We start from the raw sequence: 16,121 nt of genomic DNA on the forward strand, positions 1-16,121 counted from the left end.
TGTCATCATGTTTATGTCCGGTTTTTACCCCTGGAAATTCATGTCAGAGGATTCCAGTTTTACAATAAACAGCATTTCATGGAGAATGCTCATGTAAGTTTCCTATACCCAAATGCAGCTCCAGGCAGGTGAGTATATTCCGGGCATAAGGTTTTTTTGTAGCACAAAGTCCATCTTTTTCAAGTGCCCCTTGGTACACCTGGAATTTGTGAAATTTAAAAGACGTTTATCCAGGGGCGGCTCCTCCGTTAAGGTGGAGGAGCGTCGCCCCATAGCTCTTTGAGAAGGAAAAATAAAAGGATAATAACGTAATCATTATTTTATTTTTCGCAGGTTTGGGGCTAGGGTGCGGCTGGAGGCACAGGGGGAGGAGTGGTTTGCACACTCCAAGTGCCCATGACTGCTTGGCCTGCAGTCGTGGCCTGCCAAAAAGTCATGCACACTTTGCATGTTCCCCAACGGGCTGTATTATACAGCCTGGTGGGGAACATGCCAAGGCCCACCAAGTCCCCATCTGAGCGCCTATCCACGCGCTCAGACCAATCACAATACTGCATTGCAGCATTGTGATTTGCGACGGGAAGCCTGGGTCCTTCCTGGTTCCGGGACTCAAGAAGCGGAGGACAGACGCGGCTGGTGGAACAGGTAAGTGGTATTTCTTTTTGGTCCGCTGCCACCCTACCTTCCCCCCTGCCCCTCCACCCTTATTCCCTGCCAGGCACTACTGTGTTTATCCCACACTTGAGGTGCCCAGAAGGGCATTATGTCTAGTAATGAATAACCATAATCCAAATGTTTGTATTTCTACCCCTCTTTCAATATAGCTGTCTGGTTTTAGAGAGTCTATTAGTCTTGTATGTACTTGCTCGTCTTTCGTATGGATCTTTTGTTGGTGGTGTACTCATGTTAATTCATTTACATTTTTGCGTGATTTTAAATCAATAAACAAATTGACATCGTACATTCCTTTACTGGCTTCAAAACTTATTTTCAGCAAAAAGCAACAAGGAGAAATACCCAAAAAATTAGTGAGACTATATGGAATCGTTGTACGCATTAGCAAAGATTCAGCTTTAGCAATCGAATTTCCGGACTAGTGCTACGGGGCAGTGTCAGTGACACACACTCATCAGTAACAGCAAGAATCTCATGTCAGGAGATAAGTATCTTTGTCTTTTTTTAATTTTTATAAATCATACTTTATTAAATGTAAGGAATGGTAGCAAGCGTGGTACATAGCACATAAGGAAAAAAAACATTTGTCAAACAGAATACTATGAGTGAGAACTGAAGGAGAGACATTCTTCGTCATAGTTGAAAAGAATAGTAAAATAGTCGTAAATCATTCCCAGATGGCCTTATACTGGTGAGGACAGCCTGGGGTTCTCTAATTTTGCACAGCTGTCCAAGGTATCAATACCAACCAGAGTATCCTCTCTGTGGGTGCCACAGAGATCTCCCGGTATACTTAGAAGACAGTACATGGCGAGTGGTCAAATGGCCTGCCCAGTACATTCAAAATTGTGGTCAATATGGTAGTCCAGTAAGTCACAATCACCGGGCCATCACAGACCACATGGAACAAATTACCCTCACTCAACCCGCATTCGAAACAGCTAGGTATGGGGAGCTTGCCAGAGTGCCACAACCTTACAGGGATAAGTAAGAAAATAAATAAATAATTTGTCGGGGGCCATCTTTGTGTCCCTCCAGTTTTTTGTTTATTTAAAAAAAAACATTATAGGTACAAAACAGTAGTTTAAAATTAAAAATATGTATCAATGCACTTACATTGTATGATTTTTAAAAATTCACTGTCAGGAACGCCAGAAGTCAATAATTGTAAATTGTAAAAGAAATCACCATTGTAAGTTGAAATGTTTTTACCTCAACTAAAGATCCGCTGATTAATGACTTAGCGTTTGTCAGTAGAGATATATTCCTCATAGAAAAGCAAACAAATAAAAAGTGAACAAACAACTACGTAACCCAATCTCCCCTACCCACGGCATGTGTATCCTCCTCCTTACCTCCCCCCATGATAAGAGAAGAAATCAGGCGATGACGACAAAAGTGGGTATCTCACAGGAAGCACATCATGACAGGAAAGGAGACCAATGAAAAAACCTTCTAATAAGTCAGGAGAGCCTCAAGTAGAGCCAGGGCTAAGGTAACAGGTATGGAGCAGCTAACAGAAGGAATGTAGCTAAAGGAAAATTTAACTGGAGGTCTCACCTACACTCTCAGCCTTGCCTCCTTGGAAATCCGCTAGAATTACAACCCAAGCTCGTGCCTGTTCTAGGGTGCGTTTGCCCTACTGTGCCTCACAGACCAGCGCTATAACCTCCCAGGTCAGCCACCGTATCACATCTGCCTGCCAACTTTCAACCCGCTGGGCCTCAGTAGTCTTCCATAGCACGGTGATCTACGCTTAGCCAACAGTAAGGCTAGATCAATGAAGCGGTTAGTGACTTTGCATTTAGCAAGGTGGGTGTAGGGGCCCAAGAGACAAAACCGGGGGAAGGGCTCAGAGACCAGTCAGTGGTTTCTGCAAAGGGGCGCACAACCTCCGACCAGTAGAAGGTTAAGTGGGGGCAGCACCATACCATATGGAGGATGTCTCCCAGGGTGACGCGACAGCTCGGGCAGTAAGGTGATGCAAGGTGGAAATATACACAGTTTCAAAGGGGTGAGATACACTCGGTGGGGGATATAGAAGTGGATCAATTTAAAGTGTGCATTGCGGGAAATTCTGTGTGCCACTTCCCACATATTGGCCCAATCTCGATCTGAGATGGGGGCTCCTGGGTCTTCTTCCCAACTGTCCCGTAGTATTGCAAGGGGAGAGCAGGCATCGTCACGCAAAGCCACATACAGCAGCGGCTCCTCCTCTATGGTAGAGGAGTGTTGCCCCCCTTGCCACAAGCCCAAAAAATTTAAAATAAAACGATGATAAACTCTTGTTTATTATCGGGTTTTTTTTCACTCGAAACAGAGGATTGGGGGCGGGGCCAGGGTATTGAAAGGCTGGAGCGGGAGTATTGGAGGCAGGGCCAGGGTGGTGAAAGGCTGGAAAGGGAGTGTTGGACAATGCCTTCATTGCGCATGTTAGTTTGGCCAGCCGTCTCAGGTCGGCCAAACCCACATGTGCAGTGAAGCTCTCTTCAACCACAGTTGCATTGCTGGGTTGGAGAGAGCAGGTACAGGCTCTTTGTCTGTGTGGGAGTGCAAATTATCGGCACTAAGGCTAATCCTGACGCTGCTTTCAGCAGCATGAAAGCAGCATCAGGATTGGCCGCAGGGCACTCTGGGAGCCTTTTTTTTATTTGTCTCCCGCCTCGTACCCACCTCCCCCGGCACCGCCACTCTGTCCTCTGCCGACCGCTGCTGGCCACACAGAGATCCGAAATTAGGTGGTGGACATTGGAGGTGTCTCAAAGGTAGCTACACCTAAGGAGGGGCTTGGGTTCTATAATCCCAAATTATATGTATAGCTGCAATCAGGGAGCCGCAGAAATTGTCCCACCGGTATATCATAGTCAGTACATAGGTCATCAAATGAGAGTAGCATGCCATCAGTGTACAACGGGGCCACCGTGTCTAACCCCTTCACCTTCCATTCCAGCAAGCGACCTTCAATAACCTGCAATTGTGTAAGCAATGCCTGTAGCTGCAAATTCGGGGAATAAGGTGACCCCACACGCACCGTGGTAAGAACGCACATCCAGCATGCCCGGAGAACGGGTAAGTCAAGGTGACCTTTATGGATGGCACGCCTCGGGTTAAGCAGCAGAGTCTACAGTTGTTGTGAGTTAGGGGGTTCTGGTAATCGCAGCAGATCTGGGGCGTCTCACCGGAGAACCCTCCCACAAACCACTGAAGTTGGGCTGCTAAGTAGTAATGGTAAAGTCAGGGGCATTCAAGTACTAAAATGTCCTGAAAGAGGGACTTGAGGATTCCCACAGTCAGACAAGCAATGTCTCCTGATGACCACCTTAAAGGCTTTCCATTATACAAGTGGGGAGGTAGCAGTACTCACGTTCTCATCAAAGTAGTTTTGAAAGCCCTCACCGATTAGAGTGCAGAACATGAGCTCTTCCAAGCTTGCCGCCTTCTGTCACCAGCTAGGAATGTAGGTAAGTTTTCCTCCCCATCAGAGTAACATCAATATGGGGGTTGTGATCCGAGATAGTGCATGCAAGTCCCTCCAACCCCCTAAATCCACTCCCACTGCAGTTGGGAAGGCAAGCAAGGAGCAGCGGCTTCAAAGACGGGCGGCCACCATCTTGGAGCACTCTGGATGCAGGTAATATCGGTGGTCTTTTTCTGCTGCAACAGGCTGCCCTCCAGAAAATCGCAGGCCGCCGGGAGGAGTGGTGGTGGGGGGGTAACAAATGGGCATCCATCGGCTGCTGGCCATGGCCCTCTCGCTGTCCCTCCAGTTACTTTCATCAAGGTGATTTATTCCTGAAGCTAATACACAAGTCCGGGGGCATTAACTATGAGGACTTTATATACCATGAGAAATCTCGAACCTAGGACAACCTTAGCCTCCAATGGATTATACCTGGGCATCCACTAATTCGGCCACAAACCCATGTAACACTTGCAGGGGATGAGTTATTAATCAAACAATTTTTAAATATTCAGATGTGCTCAATCATTTCTGTATGAGCAATCAGAAGATTTAAATCTAATGATGTAAGATCTCTCTCTTAATTTTCTTTTTGCATAGCACTGCTGATGAATGTTCAGAAACAACGCATCAATAGACTCCTCAATTTCCCTACTAAACCTGCCTAGGAATACACCTTTAGCGTCTCCACATGCAGGGCCACTACTACCACTGCTTGGGTCATTAAAAGCTCCTTTCTCAGGCACATGTTTTCTATGATTTTATAATTCGTTTTTTCCAAAGCAAAGGCTGCCACTACATGCAGCAAAATTGGGACACTTCTGTGCATGATCTCTAGGCAAAGGTCTCAGAGGCCTATCTCAGTACATTGTATCAAATCTGGCAGGTTCAGCCATCATGGCTAAAGTATTAGCCAGTACATTTTCCCGAAGCAAATTCCAGGTCAACTTACCGGTAAACACACACTATATATTGTAAGATTTTTCCCTTGTTAACACTCTTTAGCCACCAGGTATAGGTCCCATTATGACTACTAAAACTCATTATTTGCTTTTATCTACCTTAATGGTAAGTTTATTTGACTTACAGTATGTTCTAAAGGTATCAAGTCATTCCTGAAGGCCAACAAGCATATGATCCAGAATACCAAATCGGCAACATATAAAGGTTTGATGGGTAAATTTGACAGATACAATGCAAACAAGATAAAAGCAAGGACACAACCCAGGGAGATTGCTATTAGAAACGTTAATCTTACATGAGAGCTGTCCTCTTTCTCTTATTTGGTTCATAGTCCAGGTTTCTATATGCAACACTATAAGCAGGCCCTAAAGACACCAAGCAAAGTTTACTCCATAAACGGGGGCAGTCCTCTACATCAAACACTTCACAAAAGTCCACAAAACAAGTATAGAAATTTTCATCTAAATAGCTCAAATGTAAGGTTTGGGGCAAAGTGGATAGTCCTGACCAGAACCCTATCTGGTCTATTGGGTTCAAAGCGTGATCCTTGGTCTATTCTTCTAATTTCTGTAGAATTACTCAGCTATATATTTTGACTGATGAGTCTAGTAAAGATATAAGACGATATACTACCTCTTAAATATTGGTGGAATTACTGACCCTTGCCAAGATGGAGGAATAATCTTATTTGAACGATATATCTAAATAAAGATAAAATGATTTTGGTCCATGTTAATGGACCAAATGTAATAAGAATAGTATGCAGCCCATCAGGGGCCTAGCTAGTGATAATCAATGTAATTATAGCTATAAATCTGTCCAAATAGTTTTTTTACTGTGAATCTATATCATGAGCCTAAACAATATTGGTCCTTTCAGAAGGCATACAAACAAAATATGAATTGATATAGGCTTTTTCTTAGTTTTAGGGATATGCATTTCAGGTTTAAGCTGTTGGCTCTGTACCACTACTGGTAGCCATGGCTTTTATATTTTGCTATCTGTTGTGCCTACATAATATTCTCGATCATACGCCAATTGTTCAATTTGTCATAATTTCCTTTTATTTATAATTGTTTTATGTTTGAAGGCCTGTCTTTTTTATTCCAGATGTTCAGTTGTATTACATGTAGGCCAAGAATTCACTCTGTATGCTTCTGAGTGTTGTACTATTAGCCAAATATTAATACCAAGAGTTAGTCTTTAATATAATTCTGCAACTGAGAGGACACAGATTTGATTTTTTCCACTTGAAACCTTCACTGTCTTTTTCGAGTTAGTATATTTAACAAATTACTCTTTATCTAAATCCAAGTCTTCTCAACATATTTGCCATTTTCCTTAAAAGACTGTAATTAACAAATGTGCAAGATCCTTTGACGCGATAGGATTAATCGTGACCATTATGAGAAAGTGAATACTACCATCCCAAGGTAAAACCTTATAAAATGCTTACAGATCTTTATAAAAGTCCATCTGTTAATTGCCATGGCAGCCTATGAGACAAGAATGAATACACTGAATGATGTGCCTCATGCAGGTGTAGAGCTTTAGAAGCGCCCATTGATCACACATAACATTTTCATCCTTGAGCTATTTCAGCTTTGCAGTATTAAACTCCTCACTTTCATGGTGTGACCATTAAATAAACAGTTTCTTGAATACCATTTGTTGTCATGTGCAGGGAGTTATGCCCTGTTGGAATTAGTGCATGTGCTCGATCCTTTTTCCAAAAGTCGCCTTTTCTTTGCCACATCCGTGTTTGATATACATTTGCATTTGTGACACTTGGACTAGTTTCGTAGAAACATTGACCTTGCTGACATGAAATACTTTGTGAGAATACTTTCACAATGCATTGGTATTAGGTGCACGGTCTCTTGAGTGCGTAATACAAATGTGTTTATTATTACATCCATATGGCGACACAGATATCTGTAGAACACAAACAAGAGTTGTTTGATCACAATCTCGGCCCGAGGCAAGGATTCCATTTTCTATGAATAGCCTTTTGTTTCCCAGCACAGAGGAGAAACTTCTGCTGACTTCGAGGGGTCCTTGCATGCTGAAGCTTTTGCCTAACAGCTGACTGACGTCTCTGTGAGGGTTGTCCAGTTTGTGACCAAGACAGGATACTACACTCTTAGCCAACAGGTAAAGGGGTTAGATCACACAGAAGGGGGTTTTCATGGCAGACCAAACCTTCACACCCTAGATACATAGGTTAGGGTTAGCATCGTAGTAGTATGCTTGATTGTTATAATCTTTTAAATGTATGCATATATAATCGGTTGCAACAAGATGGTGGAACTCTTTGTTTTATTCACCGTGTTGACACTCATTATAACCTTTGTCTGCCTCTGTCTAACAATCATCACAGCCCATATTTTCTATACAAGAATCACTACGTTTCAATAAATATTGAAAACGCCTCTACATGTATTCTTTGTATATTTCTCTGAGCAAAAAAAAACACTATGGTTCCTGAGGGAACAGAGTTGTCATGTTCAGGGGTTGCCAGAACTGTTCTCTCCCTGTTCAGGTTTAGGGGGGCTAACGGTGGCACTGAGCGCTATCTAGTTCAAAGGGACAACATATCCTACAGGAGTACATGGAATCAGTTTGGCACCATCCTAGCTTTATGTCGTCTGCAAACGCGCAGTTCCTACTGATTAGTGGAACCTACACAACATGGCGCCGCCAATGTTGTTTGGTTTCTTATTTTGTATGGATCAACTGAGTAGTTGAATCGTGCTTCCTCAGAGATCCCTATACACTTTTTAGAACCAGCGACGTCCGTGGTGGTAGGAAACATCCTCCTCGGCTGAGTAGGTACATCCTGTGTAATGGCCGCTATTAAATTCAAGCTTGAAAGGACATTGTTCCCGCTGTGTTAGCTGAAATCAGTAAAACATTTCTTACAAAACATGGAACAGAATATTTCTGAGAACTGCAGACATGCAGTCCCTCAAAAATTACTTCAACAAAGCCTCACATTAGGCGGTGAGGATGTTACTTTTGTGGTAGAGGCATAAGAAGCATTTAGGACGGAGGCATTTTACTCATGGGTCAAAGTCCCTGCTGCAGATAATGCTACACAGCTATTTCACAAATATGAAGTAGGTGAAATACCAGACGAATACACTCCTTAGGAGGTGGTGGATATTCCTCTAACTTACTAAGAACATACCAATTGGTTTAAATGCGCACTTCTTCATAGGATATAAAACGTGAGACTGGGCCCCCTCAGCAATGAAGGGCCAGTCCTAGCTGGATACCCAGGGTTTCCCAATGGTGATCGTCTGACCACAGGCCAGATACGGGGATTATATAATAATCTAGTAACAATATACAGAGGATTTACACAATTTGTAATGGGAACATTAACACTTGCTCCTGCACGGCCTGTTCAAGTCGTAGCACCACAGTTAGCTATACCAGGCATTAGTCCTCAAACACTGAATGCAGTAATGGGGAAAACTCCCATCCACAAGGGAAGAAATTCCATTTTGCATCGCAAAAACAACCAAACCAGCTTGAAGCAGTATTTCTCCATACGAGCCTGCAGGAAAAGCATAGCATATTAACAATCCACTTGCCAACTGTGATGGCTCCCCCGGTAGAAGATTGTGCCATTTAGGATACAGTCTTGGCCGCAGTATATACCAAAACACATGGTACCCTTTCTCTAGTAGTTTTACCTGAGGTCTCAAAACAGGTACAGAATGAACACGGGCGGAACCGGCCCTGGATTTAGGGATGAAACTGATGGGCAATTTTGCCACAGTATATACCATAATGTTTAGTAACATAAAAGGGGAAGCAGCCACATTAGCTATACACCAACACCTAAGGGATCTGCCTCCTTCAAAATAGTAATGCAAATTGCCTAAAATTATTGAAGAAACCTATGCTAGGCTGGGTAGAGATAATTTGAGAGCCAGACCAGGAAAACCACTGGTAAAGAGTAATTCTGAAATGGATAACTTTAAGTAGGCACCCGACTCTTCCACAAAGAAGTGGGACAATAAGAAAAAACAAAATCACAGGGGGTGTCTTCTACACAGAAATCTACTGAAAAACATTACTACTTACGTAACCGTGATAATGTTGAACCTCTGACAGTTATCAGGATACTGATACATGTTCTTCTCGTTCCTTTAAGGATACATCCGCCAGACGCTCGGAGAGAGGGGGAGGGTCAGAGCGGAGATCAGAAGAGTACATGAAACAAAGAAAGGGCTCACTATGCTCCTCTGGATTCATAGAGCGGAGTGCCTGGTAAAGGGCTCCTTGTGACTCTATACTATCGCCAACATCGCTCTTTCGCATATTGTATTTGAGATTGCAAATTGATTTTAATTTTAGTCTGTTCATTTTTGATTTTCATGCTTTTAAAATATATATATATATATATAACGTCAATCTCACATAATTGCTTAGTTTTGCTCACTTCGCCTAGCTTTTACCACGTACCTCCCCAGTCCACCACGGATGTAGTTCCGGTTGAGTGGAAGGAGCTTTAGACGTGGTCCGGAAGTACCTTTCTCCCGGGAGAAAGTGTTGCGGTGGTTGGCAGTCTAGCTGTCCAACTGGAAACCTATAAAGTGGATGTCTGCCTCGACGCGCAGCCGGCTTGCCAAAGGCAAGCCCGTCTGCGCCCGGCCGCGCCCGACTGTGCCTAGGGGCCAGGCACTCTGATCTTCCACCTTACAGGAGTTCCCTCCAATAACTTACTCTCGAGATATGCTTTTTAAACTGGCTGGTAAACAAATCACTGTGCTGTACAAAAGCTTCTCCGGAGGAGTTTGAAGGCCCTTTCACATGCCTAGACTGCAAGTGGGGCTGCCTAGATACATATGTCACAGGTATAGCTACAAACAATCAGCACTGTACCTTTAATCTAAATTGTATCTACTTTACCACCAGATGCCTTCCTAAACATAGACAGAGATCTGGGATACATTAGATGAGCTAAACCCTGACCTTGCTTTTGTCACTGAAACCTGGCTTCATGATAATAATACTCCTGATATTGTTTCTGCTTTACCACCAGGCTATAAAATGCTAAAACAGAATAGAAAGGGTAAGAGAGGCGGTGGTTTAGCCATTCTCTTTAAAGAACATCTCTCCTGCACTCCCTCTACAGTCATCCAAACGGGGACCCATGAGATCCTAGCATTCTCAATTTCAAAGGGCAATTATGTATTACTGGGTGGTGCTGTTATTTATAATCCCACTGGTCACCCCCCCGGATTAAATACTGACCTTCTTACACAACTTTTTTCTCTCTGTTTGAAACAGAGCAGGTTTTTAGTCATAGGTGATTTTAATCTCCATTACGAAAATACAGTAAATCCGGACGTTAAACACCTGGAAAATGATATGGCCATAATGCAATTAACACAAAGGATCCTGGAACCGACCCATGAGGCTGGCCATACCCTAGATTTGGCGTTTTCTAATATAATGACCATTAACTTCCATGAGATCAAATCACTTCATTGGACAGATCATTTTCTAATTTCTTTTTCCCTAGCCCTACCAAATAAACCATCCAAGACTGAATCAGCATATCAAGTAGGGAAAAGAGCATGGAATTTAATTACTCAGGAAACCTTCTCCACCCATTTTACTTACAAAAACTCTGTCACCCTCCTCCAGAGCTCTGTCTCCACATCAGTTGTCCAATTACAAAAAGAGATTGAGAAGTCACTTGAAAAATGTGCTCCTAAACTTAATAGCAAACCAGTTTCTAAACCCCGATTAGAAAGATGGTATACACCCGAGTTAAAAACAAACAAACGAAAATGCCAAACCTTAGAACAGCGTTTCCCAAAGTGTGGTCCGCGGACCCCCAGGGGTCCGTGACACATTCCCAGGGGGTCCGCAGGACTTGAGTGCCTAACTCGGTATAAAAAGACTAAACACTCATGAGCCCTCGCAGCACATAAGGAGGTGTGAATATACTTGGCGCCAGTGCGCCAAGACTGCCATTCAATCTGCCCCTCAGGCTCCCCACACAGGAGAGGTGTGAATGTCCTTGGCGACTGCAATGCAATCGGGCCAATCACCATTCCGCTGTAGGTGCAAGCTGAAGGGTGATTGCACTTATATTGTGCTATTCAATCTGCCCTTCACCCTACCTCGAGCTCGCACAGCAGTGCGTGTGGTTCCTGTTCTGTTTGTTACCAGAGCGCTGGAGCACGTTGAACGGGCAGGAGGGCTCTTCTTCTGGAACTGCATGTAAGTATTTCATTTGTGTGTTTGTGTGTAGATTTGTTTGTTTTGTTTTGTAATTGAATTTAACAAAGCAGTCCAAAATCTGTGACGCATCCACTCAGGACTATATTTATTTCTTTATTTTCCAGTTGACCTTTACAAAAAAAGTGTTCCACTCGAGTTCTTTGCAGTGGTTTTTCCAGTCTTATCAGAAGGCGCAATACTTAAGCCTGTTGCTTTGACCACAGCCTCTGGCTCACCAGTCACCAACATTACATGCTAGCCCCCACCATTGAAGTTTATGAAGGACACGTTTTTACACAGGGCGCTGTTACGATTTATGTTTTTGCTGACTTACAACTTTGAAAAATAGTAGGATTGTGTGATTATTACCACAGTTTTCATTTCGATGATCACCTACCTCTTTGAAATAGCATTTCCACTGTAGCAGTAAGGTTTGCTTTAGTCTCTCGACTTCTTCCTGTTGCCCCCCCACAAATCCCCTGACATAGGTTGTGCCCTTTGTTACATGCATAACCCTTCTAACATTAATTATGGGCTGTGAGCCCAGTACAGAAGTGCAGTGCTTGGACCAAGATACCCGCACAGTGTGCATCTGCTGGATGTAAAGTAAAAGAGAGAATTCATGAATTGGACAATCCAGCGTGCTAACATTGCAGTGGGCACTCTGACTAGTGGTACCTCCCATACACCATGAGTGGAGACAAAGGCAAGCTTGTATTTTTAAACAAGCATTTGCGATGCAATAGGTCTCGCATTAGGAAAGTGTGAGCTATTGGTATTGTAAATGACAATTTTTTTTTAATGTGTGTTGGCTTTGAAAATATATAAATTAATAGCATTGTTATTTACAAATCCAATAGCTTACACTTTCCTAATGCGAGTCCTATTGGCTATGGCAATGCATGTTGGTAGCAAGCAAGGACAGTGCTGTTGTGGTGCTGAGCGATGCTGTTGTGGTGCTGAGTGATGATGTGGTTGGGCTGAGTGATGTGGTTGTGTCCCAGAGTGATGTGGTGGTGTCTCAGAGTGATGTGGTGGTGTCCCAGGGTGATGTGGTGGTGTTCCTGAGTGATGTGGTGGTGCCCGTGAGTTGATGTGGTGGTGCCCGTGAGTGATGTGGTGGTGCCCCTGAGTGATGTGGTGGTGCCCCTGAGTGATGTGGTGGTGCCCCTGAGTGATGCCCCTGAGTGTGGCATGCAGCAGTGTGAGTAATGCAGCAGTGTGCAGCGTGCAGCAGTGTGCAGCGTGCAGCAGTGTGCAGCGTGCAGCTGTGTGCAGCGTGCAACAGTGTGCAGTAGTGTGCAGCGTGCAGTAGTGTGCAGCGTGCAGCGGCGTGCAGCAGTGTGAGGCGGGCAGCAGTGTGCAGCATGCAGTAGTATGAGTAATGCAGCAGTGTGAGGCGTGCAGCAGTGTGTGGCATGCAGCAGTGTGAGGCGTGAGGGTGAGAAGGTGTGAGGGTGAGAGGGTGTGTGAGGGTGAGAGGGTGTGTGAGGGTGAGAGGGTGTGTGAGGGAGTGTGAGGGTGAGGGAGTGGGGGTGTGAGGGTGAGGGTGAGGGGGTGTGAGAGTGAGGGGGTTGTGAGGGGGTGTGTGAGGGGGTGAGGGTGAGAGGGTTGTGAGGGTGAGAGGGTTCTGAAATAAAACCAAACATTGAAAAGTTAGTAGCCGAGATGCAGCACCATCCTTCCCATTAAAATGTTTTGATTTTTGCATATTTTTCAATATAAAATAATAAAAGCTTTATTAATGCACGTATTTGTTTGATGTGTACTTGTTTGTGTATTTTTTGCGAATTACTGTTTTAATTTTTTGAAATTGAAATTGTACAAATTGCTTGGTGGTCCCCGGCTTCCAGTTGTGATTCAGTGGGGGTCCTCAGGAGTCAAAAGTTTGGGAACCACTGCCTTAGAACATAAATGGAGACTGTCAAAATACAGCATTGATAGACTAAACTATTTGGCTGAAAAATTATAACCGCATGATAAAACAAGCTAAAACAATTTATTATACAAAAAGGGTGGAAGATAATGGTAGCACTTCGAAGGAATTATACAAAGTTATTCGGGAACTTTGTAAACCTACTAGTCTGTCACAGACTATGACTCCCACGATAGAGAATTGTGAGTTAATTAACAACTTTTTCACTGATAAAGTGACAAAAATCTACTCATCTTTTGATAATACCCCTGAAGAAGATAATACTGATTGGGAAAACCTGGCCCCCCACTCCGCTGCAAAAATCCATCTTGACACACTGACCCCTTTTTCAGAGGAACAGGTGGCAAAGGTTATGTCTGAAGTTAAGGCAGGATCCCCACTTGACCCTAGCCCAACTTTTATCTTTTCCAAACTAGTGCATGTCTTATGTCCCCTCCTTATCAACATTTTTAATCAATCCTTGGAGCAAGCCTGCTTCCCAGACATATGGAAAAAAACAGTGGTTTTCCCCCTCCTAAAGAAAACAGGACTCGGAATCTATGATCCAGCTAACTACCGCCCAATTTCACAGCTACCATATCTCTCTAAAGTTCTGGAGCGGCTAGTTGACAAACAACTCACTGCTTTCCTTGAGACCAACAACTTATTCGATCCTTCACAGACAGGTTACAGGACAAATAATAGTACTGAGGCTACCCTATTAGCAGTATCGGATAGCATCAGATCACAGGTCGACCAAAATCAAGCAGTAGCACTGATCCTATTGGACCCTACTGCGGCATTTGATACTGTGTCCCATACCAAATTACTTCAAATATTATACAGAAAAGGGATTTGCCGTAAAGCCCTATTATGTTTCGCCTCTTTTCTCAAAGACCAAACCCAAACAATTGAAATGGGATCCTACACGTCCTCCTCAAAGAATATTAAATATGGAGTCCCGCATGCGGTTATGGGTGAAGTGACGGGGGTTGTGTTGTTGCCCGAGGCCAGACGTTGTCTGCTGAATGTCTGGGAACCGAATGACTGTACTGTTGCTCAAACTCAATGGGGCACCTTGGGTAATATGGTTGCTAAACGGGACATAGCCCAGTTATGGGGTTCCCCAAGGCCGCCAACGCTCCTAACGTGGAAAGAAAATATGGACTGTTCTATGTTTAGAGAGAAAACTGTATATGTTTCTCGCAGCAGACCCAAGAAATGGGGTAGGATCTGGGGTCAATGGAACGCATACCGTGGAGAGATTTGCACCCCCCCCATTCACCGACCTTCCGGATCCGCTTCTTCTCCCTTGACCGAGCGTTCCCTGTACTTAGTTTTTGTTGACTACACTGTATTGTTTTGCTCCCGGGTCCCCCCCCTACCCTCCCCGATATTTCCCCTTTCTTATATTGTAACACGTCTTTCACCCATCTCCCACTGCCATAAGGGACAGCCAGTTTGTCCATAGCTATGCCTCGATCTTTTTTGTGTTTTGTTTGTGGTTTTATTTATATTAAAAAAAAAAGTGAAACCTTTCACTGCTCCTAGTTATACCACCTGCTTCTACATCATCACGAAATATCGCTGCCGGCCCCCCGGGTTGTCGGCTGAAGAGCTGTGCACTTTGATGTTGATGTTGTTTTGTTTGACTGACCAGCCTCCGTGGTTGTAGGTCTGTAACTGTATCATTCTTTCCATAATAAAGTTAAAAAAAAATATATATATGGAGTCTCGCAAGGAGCGACCTTGAGTCCTACCCTTTTTAATGCATATGTTTCATCATTGGCGGACATTAGCAGGAAGTGGGGATTTGAAATTTGCTCTTACGCAGATGACACCCAATTAGTGATTCCCCTGCTAAACAAACTGACCAATACAGAGACTAAGGGCAATTTAATAAACTAACTTTCCGAACTTGCAAACTGGATGTCCCAGCACTATTTAAAATTAAATGCGGGGAAGTCAGAAATTCTACTCTTTGGTGGCGCCCAGACGGTTTGGGACAACAGTTGGTGGCCCCAGGTCCTAGGTACTGCTCCAAAACCCAAACGAGCAGCAAAAAACCTAGGCATTGTCTTTGATGACACCTTTTCCATGCAGGACCAAGTACGCACTTTACGTGGTAAAGCTTTTGCCACACTAAAACTGCTTAGACGATTGTTTCCCTGGATCCCCTATAACTGCAGACAATCCGTGACCCAGGCTCTTCTTTTAAGTAGACTGGACTACGGTAATGCCCTTTATGTTGGCATGGCCGACTACCTTTTTGCCAGACTGCAAGTTGTCCAGAATGCTGCCGCTAAACTAATTTATAACTAAAAAAATATATAGCTCAGCATCCTACTGCCTAAAGGAACTTCACTGGCTCCCTGTACGTCAGAGAACTAGCTTTAAGTTCCTGTGTTTTGCGCATAAAACCTTGCATAAAAATGGACCTTACATCTTGCGAGATAAGTTGCAATTTAATGTTCCCCCACGAAACCTGAGATCATGTCATTTGGTCCTTGCATCAGTCAAACACACGTCAAAGGTTAGAATGGGTGATCAATCGTTTTCCAAAGTAGCTGCGGTCAGGGCCGGCCCTAGGCATGTGCAAACTGTGCACCTGCACAGGGCCGCCAAACCCCAGGGGCCGCCACGACGAGGATCCGTTCGTGGCACTGGCGGCCCCCTGGCAGGATTTGGCGCAGGGGCGTAACACAGGCCCCCGCAACCCCTGCACTCCAGGGGCCCCATTACCCAACGGAGACACAAGCATTTTTTCTCCATTAACTAACTGTGCGCAGGGCCCCTTCAGTAATTTCATGCCGGTGCGAGCACACCACGACCTCTTCCTTAATTAAATGGTGGGCACGGCCC

General features: G+C 44.1%; 1 protein-coding gene across 1 annotated transcript in view; it reads right to left on the bottom strand.

The window, feature by feature from the left end:
• The window catches only part of AFG2A (AAA ATPase AFG2A), a 1,627,379-nt gene that overhangs the window by 967,009 nt on the left and 644,249 nt on the right, over positions 1 to 16,121 (bottom strand). The window lies entirely within an intron of this gene.

This window comes from Lissotriton vulgaris, chromosome 3_1, assembly GCF_964263255.1.
Source record: "Lissotriton vulgaris chromosome 3_1, aLisVul1.2, whole genome shotgun sequence".
Taxonomy (NCBI): Eukaryota; Metazoa; Chordata; class Amphibia; order Caudata; family Salamandridae; genus Lissotriton; species Lissotriton vulgaris.